Source organism: Rhinolophus ferrumequinum, chromosome X (assembly GCF_004115265.2).
Source record: "Rhinolophus ferrumequinum isolate MPI-CBG mRhiFer1 chromosome X, mRhiFer1_v1.p, whole genome shotgun sequence".
NCBI lineage: Eukaryota > Metazoa > Chordata > Mammalia > Chiroptera > Rhinolophidae > Rhinolophus > Rhinolophus ferrumequinum.
The window spans coordinates 95,379,072-95,387,283 of record NC_046284.1 but is presented as its reverse complement, the minus strand read 5'-3'; positions in this window follow the sequence as shown (position 1 = coordinate 95,387,283).

The window sequence follows — 8,212 nt, the reverse complement described above, 5'->3', positions numbered from 1 at the left end:
AGTTCAAGTCGTCTAACTGTTGGTTAACTGTTTGTCCAGTTGGTACAAATTCATAATGAATAATCCCTTTGACATCAAAAAAAGGTTAGCAACATCGTTGCAACAAGTTCACAAACTTAATTGTCTGACCTCTATAACATTGTGTTTCACATATACAACATAATGAGTTGATATTTGTATATATTGTGAAATGATTACTATAAGAAGGCAAGTTAATTTTCATCACTACATATAGTTGCAAAATTTTGTTTTTCTTGTTATGAGGACTTTTAAGATCTACTTGTATGGAAACTTTCAAATATGAAACACAGTATTATTAACGATAGTTACCATACTGCACAGTACATCCCCAGGATTGACTTATTTTACAACTGGAAGTTTGCTCCTCTTGACACCCTTCACCTCTTTCACCCCACACCCACACCCACCCCACCTCTGGCAACCACCAATCTGTTCTCTATCTGTGAGCTTGGTTTTTTGTTTTTTTTCGTTTTGTATTTGTGTTTTTAGATTCTACATATAAGTGAGATCATATGGTATTTGTCTTTCTCTGTCTGACTTACGGGTATTTCACTTAGCACAATGTCCTTAAGGTCCATCCATGTTGTCACAAATAGCTACATTTCATTATTTTTTATGGCTGAATAATATTACATTGTATATAAATACCATATTTTCTTTATCCTTTAACCCATCTATGCACATGTATGTTGGTTCCATGTGTTGGCTGTTGTAAATAATGCTTCAATGAACATGGGGGTGCATATATCTTTTTGAGTTAATGTATTCATTTTTTTTGAATAAGTACCCAGAAGTGGAATTGCTGGGTCATAAGGTAGTTCTGTTTTTAAATTTTTTGAGGCACTTCCATGCTATTTTCCATAGTGGCTGCATCAATTTACATTTCCATCAACAGTGCAGAGGGTTTCCTTTTCTCCACATCCTCACAAACACTTGCTATTTCTTACCTTTTTGATAGTATCCATTCTAACAGGTGTGAGATGGTATCTCATTGTTGTTTTGATTTGTATTTTCCTAATGATTAGAGATGTTGAGCATCTTCTCATGGATGTCTTCTTTGGAAAAATGTCTATTCAGATCTGCCCATTTTTAAATTGGATTGTTTTTTTTGCTATTGAGTTGTATAAGTTCTTTATATATTTTGGATATTAACTCCCTATGAGCTATATGATTTGCAAGTATTTCCTCCTATTTGGTAAGTTACCTTTTCATTTTTTTCATAATTTTGTTTGCTGTGCTGAAGCTTTATATTTTAATGTAGTTCTACTTGTTTATTTTTGCTTTTGTTACCTTTGCTTTTGGAGTCAGATCCAAAAAGTCATTGCCAAAACCAATGTCAAGGAGCTGTCTATGTTTTTTTCTACGAGTTTTATGGCTTCAGGTCTTACATTCAAATTATTTTCCACTTTGAGTTCATTTTTGTGTATTGTGTAAGATAGTGTCCAGTTTCATTCTTTTGTATATGTGACTGTCCAGTTTTCTCAACATCATTTATTGAAGAGACTGTCCTTTCCCCATTGTATATTCTTGGTTTCTTTGTTATAAATTAATTAACCATACATGCATGGGCTTATTTCTGGGCTCTCTATTCTGTTCCATTGATCTGTGTGTGTGTTTTTTATGGCAATATCATACTGTTTTGATTACTATAGCTTTGTAATATAGTTTGAAATCATGGAGCATGATGCCTCCAGCTTTGTTTTTTCCAGATTTCTTTGGCTATGGGGTGTCTTCTGTGGTTTCTTACATATGTTAAGATTGTTCTATTTCTGTGAAAAATACTATTGCAATTTTGATAGGATTGCATTGAATCTGTAGATTGCTTTGGGTAGTACGGACATTTTAGCAATGTAATTCTTCCAATCCATGATCATGAAATATGTTTCCATTTATTTATGCCATCTTCAATTTCTTTCATCAGTGTCTTTAATAGTTTTCAGTGTACAGGTCTTTCTCCTCCTCGGTTACATTTATAACTAGGTATTCTTTTGGATACAAAAGAATTGTAAATGGGATTATTTTCTTCTCAATTTTAATTTCTAACACAGTAAATATTCGTAGATGCAACTCACATAAACAAAAGTGCTTTGGAGTCCTCCAAAAGTTTGAGAACCACTAGCTTAAGGGAATATTTACACACACAGTTGGCCTCATTTTCATTCTTCCAGACAATTAAATTGCTATTTCCTTAGCTTGCTCTTGTGGAAGCTTGGTGTTAGGCTTTGTCGAACAGGCCTGCTTCAGTTTACCTTAGTCCAGAGGTTGAGTCTTTACTTCTGGTTTTTCAGTGGAAGCCCATGCTTGCTCTTCACTGAGCCCCTTTATCTTGACTCGATCTCCAGCACTGAGCAGCTGCTGAGATCTCTTTTCAGCTTTTTCTTCAACTGTTTTCCTCCTGGAGTCATTGGAGTTTCACTTGAGTCAGTTAAGGATTTGAGATCAATTTATATGCAGATTTGGAGCTTCCCTCCCTGTGGCTTTCTCCTGTTCATGTCTGCTCCTCAATTCCCAGCTTCTCAGGCCATCCCACCTGCTTCCTCTGAATCCTCAGCCCCAGATGGCTGCAGCCTTCTGCTTGAACTCCAAGTCCAGTGCACCAAGCAAATGGAGGAGTCTTCAGACAAGCCAGCTAAATGTGGATCTCATCCAGTGTGCTTTCGTTCTTTCAGAATCCTGTCTCCTCCAGTCTTTGCCCGCTTTTGATTGAGTTTCAGTGAATTCAAACAACTAATTTTTTCTGTATTTTCCAGAGTTGTAATTCTCGGCAGGAGAGTTAGAATGATATGAGCTACACTGCTGTTAACTGAAATGGAATTCCCATCTTTGAACCAAGATCAGCAAGGCCGTGTCCTCATCTGTGGGGAGGTAACAGAGTCAATACCAGGTCCTTGAAAAGTGTCCTCCACCAGCTGTGCAGTGTTCTATAAACTCTATTTCCCCACAATCCACACACTAAGTCTAATTTAATATCATCTTACCTGAGTGGTTCTGATGATGGACCAACGACCTTCATCGGACATACGTTTTCTCCGTCTGCCCTCTCATTCTTGGTGGGTAGTCATCTATCCAATATCTCAGGCTCACATTTGTATTTTGTGATTTATTCACATCATTGTATATGCCTTTTTAAAACATACATTCTGTTTTTTGACCATTTTATATCTTTGCGGAAGTACAATTTCAGTTGACATTCATCCTTATGTTTTTCGTGCTCAAACTGTCAGCAATTGGTCTTTATTAGTCTTTTCTTGATGCTAGTTTATTCTTTCATTTTTTTTCCTCTTTTTATTTAAATATAATTTACCTACGATAAAATGCACCTATTTAAAGTGAACAGTTAAATGTGTTTTGAAAAATGTATATAGGCATGTAACCCACATCCCTGTCAAGATAGAACATTTCTGACCCCCATGTTTCCCTTGTGTTCCTTTCCACTCACTTTCAGGTGAAACCACGCTCGCGCTGATTTCTGTCACTACAAACTGTTTGCCTGTTCACAAGTTTCATATAAAGGAAATAATACAATATGTACTCATTTGAATCTGGTTTCTTTCACTCAGGTTAATGATTTTGAAATTCCTCTACATATTGCACATAGTAGTAGTTTGTTCATTTTTATTTCTGAGTAGTATGCCTTCATGCCAGTTTATACATTCTCCCGGGCTGTTTCCAATGGGATTTATTATGAATAAAGCTGCAAGCCTTGTTGTGTATACACATTTTCTTTTCTGTTCCATAAATACCTAGGTGTAGAATTGTTGGATCTTAGTGAAATTGTAGGTTTAACGTTGTAAGAAACTACCAGTTTTCCAAAGTTTTATCATTTGACACTCCTACCAGCAATGTATGAGAATTCCAGTTGTTCCACATCCTGTCAACATTTACCGTGTTTCCCCAAAAATAAGACCTAGCTGGACAATCAGCTGTAATGCGTCTTTTGGAGCAAAAATTAATATAAGACCCAGTATTATATTATATTATATTACATATATATTATATTACATATTATATTATATTATATTATATTATATTATATTACATATTATATTATATATATATTATATTACATTACATTATATTATATTATATTAATTATTATATAAGACCCGGTCTTATTTTACTATAAGTAAAATAATAGTAAAACTTATAGTAAAATAAGAACGGGTCTTATATTAATTTTTGCTCCGCAAGACACATTAAAACTGATGGTCCAGCTAGGTCTTATTTTCGGAGAAACACGGTAGTATTATCAGTCCTTTTAATTTTAATCACGCAAGTGGTATTTTATTGTGGTTTTCATTTTTCATTTCCCTGCTGGCTAAAGATATTGAGCATCTTTTCTTGTGTTTATTGGCCATTCATATGGCTTCTTTGTGAACTGCCTGATGAAGTTTTTTGTTCATTTTTTAAATTTTGTGTTTTATTATCAATTTGCAGGGTTTCCTTATCTTCACTTTTTAAAAATATTACCTCAGTTACCTCTGAAAACATTCTTACCTTCCCGATAACAGCAAGATGTCTCAGGCTCCCTTTTGAGATTTCCTGCCCCACATGTGGAACCAACTACTCTCTAGGGAATCTTGGCACCTTCTTATGGAACTCATGATGATTCCTGTGTAACCTCTCCTGGACCCCAAGACCGGAAGAGCCAGGCCCAAACCCCACCATGAGGGTCAGTTCCGGCATCAAAACAAGTGTTCCCTGAAAATGGGAACCTCAAAACCTGTCAAGTTCATCCATGCTAAGTATTTTTACAATCTTCCAATTGTAAGCACGAGATGTCTTGTTACTGCCCTCACTAGTCCTCTATTGTCCTCACATTCTCATATTGCTCTACCCCAGCTGGACTCCAGCTGAACTCTCTTCCAGGCCTTTATGTGATACCTCCTGGACTACTGCCACACACAGGCACATTTCATGGTAAATTAACCTTCCTATATCTTTGGTATCTTTTCAAGACAATTCTAAGTAAATCCTCATTTTCTCCTGCATCACTTTTTATAGAAGATACTGTTCTTTCTTCCATACTCCAGTATTTCTTGGCTGAGAGGTAGTGCTAATATTCTCCCAGTTTCCCACTGCCCCTTTCAATTGATTCTTTCCTAATCTAAGTAAAAGATTCTGAGATTCCTGCCACCAACCATATCACTCTCTGCAACCCTCCTCTTATATCACTTATTTCCATTCAGTTCTCTCCTCCACACTTACTCCACACTCATTCCTGCTCATACATCTTTTCAGACTTATCCTGGACCTTCTGGGTTGTTACACGATCCACTTTCTCAATACCATAGTCAATTCCCTCAACCTTGTCCTGCCACCACACCTTTACCACAACCTAACTAACTGCAATGGATTCTGGGAAATGTAGTTTGTAAGCCTCTTATAATCTGCATGCTAGAAAGGGTTGAATACATGTTGAGCAAATCTATCAGTATTATCTACCATACTGTGCCTGTTTTGTCCTAAAGATCATTGAATGATGCTCTAATATAAAAGATTTTAGATGCTGTGGAGGCTAGCCTTGAAATTGGCCCCCAGCGATCCTTACCTCTTGCTATCCATGCCCTTGTATACTTTCCTCCCACGTTGAATAGGGCTGATCTGTGTGACCAATAGGACACTGTGGAAGTAACAGTATGTCTTCTGAGGTGAGGTCATAAAAGATTTTATCACTGCCACTTTGCTTTCTTGGACTACTTCCACTGGAAGAAGCCAACCACCATGTTATGAGAACACTCATGCAACTCTAGAGCAGCCCAAGTGGGGATGAACAGAGGCCTCTTCCGACAAACTTACCAAGCTGTCAGGCATGTGAGTGAGAGCCACCTTCGAAGTGGATGCTCCAGCCCCAGTCAAGCCTTCAGATGACTGCAGCTGTGGACAACATCTGACTGCAACCTCATGAGAGATGACAAGCCGTAATTGGTCAGCTAAGCTGCTCCCAAATCCCTGACCCACAGACATTGTGAGAAATAAGTCTTTCTTGTTGTTTTAGGCCACTAGGGTTTGGGATACTTTTTAATGCATGAATGGATGCTAATGGTTACCCACATCTTGGATATTAATCCTTTCTTCAGTCTGCTTTGGATGACGTCACTGCTTTTTTGCTCCTTCATTTCCCACCCCATTCGTGTAAGCTCAGGCCCAAAGCTGAGGGCTTGTAGAGCTGAAATCTGCAGTTCTCTGGTAATGGCCTGGATTCCTCCACCTTCTGGCTCAGCCTTCACTAGCCTTCTGCTAATGGTCAAGCAGCTCCTATTAGACCAGCCTTCTCCAGACAACTCTATCTGGACAAAAACAAAACAACTTCCTGAAGGCATGGAGAGTGACCAAAAAGCTGGCAGATCCTGGAGGGTGGCCATCACTTGGAAGAGGGCAAATACACTAGGTAAGTCATCAGGATTTTTTTGTTTTTTGCATAAGGGCAGGTTGCAGTACGCACCATGCTGGAGTTGGGGGAGGCTTACATGAAGATAGTCTTATTGGGTTGAAGCACCAGAGGAGAGGGTAAGGGCAATCATAGCAGAACAGAGAGCCCAGAGTTAAATTCTCCCTTCTGTTAACTCTGGGCTTAATTTTTTCTTTTTCTAATTCCCTAAGGTGTCAAGTTAGGTTGTTTATGTGAGATCTAATTTCCTAATATATTCATTTATTGCTATACACTTTCCTCTCAGAAATGCTTTTGCTGCATCCCACATGACTTGATATGTTGTAGTTCCATTTTCATTTGTTTGGTGATTTTTAAAATTTTCCTTTGATGTTTTTCTTTGATCCAGTGGTTGTTTAGTTTCCACATATGTGTAGATCTTTTCACTTTCCTCATTGATTTCTAGTTTCATACCATGATGGTCAGAAAAGATAGTTGGTATGATTTCAGTCTTCTTAAATTTGCTCAGATTTGTGTTGTGTCCTGTCAGATGATCTATCCAGGAGGATGTTCTATGTGCATTTGTGAAGAATGTGTATTCTGCTTTGGGATAGAATCTTCTATATATGTCAAGTCCATTTTCTGTAAAGTATGGTTCAAATCTAATGTTTCTGTATCGATTTACTGTCTGGATGATATGTCTATTGCTGATAGTGGGTTTTTTTTTTTTTAAAGATTTTATTGGGGAAGGGGAACAGGATTTTATTGGGGGAACAGTGTGTACTTCCAGGCCTGTTTTTCCAAGTCAAGTTGTTGTCCTTTCAATCTTAGTTGTGGAGGGTGCTGTTCAGCTTCAAGTTGTTGTCCTTTCAGTCTTAGTTGTGTCGGGTGCAGCTCAGCTCCAGGTCCAGTTGCCGCTTTCTAGTTGCAGGGGGCGCAGCCCACCATCCCTTGCTGGCGTTGAACCGGCAACCTTGTGGTTGAGAAGACGCGCTCCAACCAACTGAGCCATCCGGAAGCTCAGCAGCAGCTCAGCTCAAGGTGCCGTGTTCAATCTTAGTTGCAGGGGCGGAGCCCACTGTCCCTTGCAGGACTCGAGGAACCTTGTGGTTGAGAGCCCACTGGCCCATGTGGGAATCGAACCGGCAGCCTTCGGAGTTAGGAGCACGGAGCTCCAACCGCCTGAGCCACCGGGCCGGCCCCTGATAGTGGGGTTTTGAAGTCCCTAGTATTATTGTAATGTCACTTGTTCCCTTAAGATATGTTAGTATTTGCTTGATATATTTTGGTATTCACGTGTTAGGACCAAATATATTTGATTGTCATAGCTTTCTTGATCTATTGACTCCTTTATATCATCTTCTTTTTCTCATTACTAATTTTGGCTTGAAGTCTATTTTGTCTAAGTATAGCCAAGCCTACTTTCTTTTGGTTTCTGCTTGTTTGGAATATCTTCCATCCTTTCACTTTGAGCCTGTGTGTGTGTTTAGAGCTGATGATTCTTCAATAGGTACCATATAGTTAGGTACCTATTTTTTTGTTTTGTTTTGTTTTAATCCAGCTAGCCACTCTGTGCCCTTTGAGTGATGAGTTTAATTCATTTACATTTAACATGATTGTTGATATGTAAAGACTGACTACTGCCATTTTACCCTTTGCCTTCTGCTTATTTTGTCTCTCCAATATTTCTTTTCCCATCTTTCTATATACCTTTGTAAGTTGGTTTTACATGATAATTTGCTCATTTCTCCTCTTTGATGTTTTCTATCTCTGCTATATATTTGCTTCGTGGTTACCATGTTTACATAATACATTTCATAG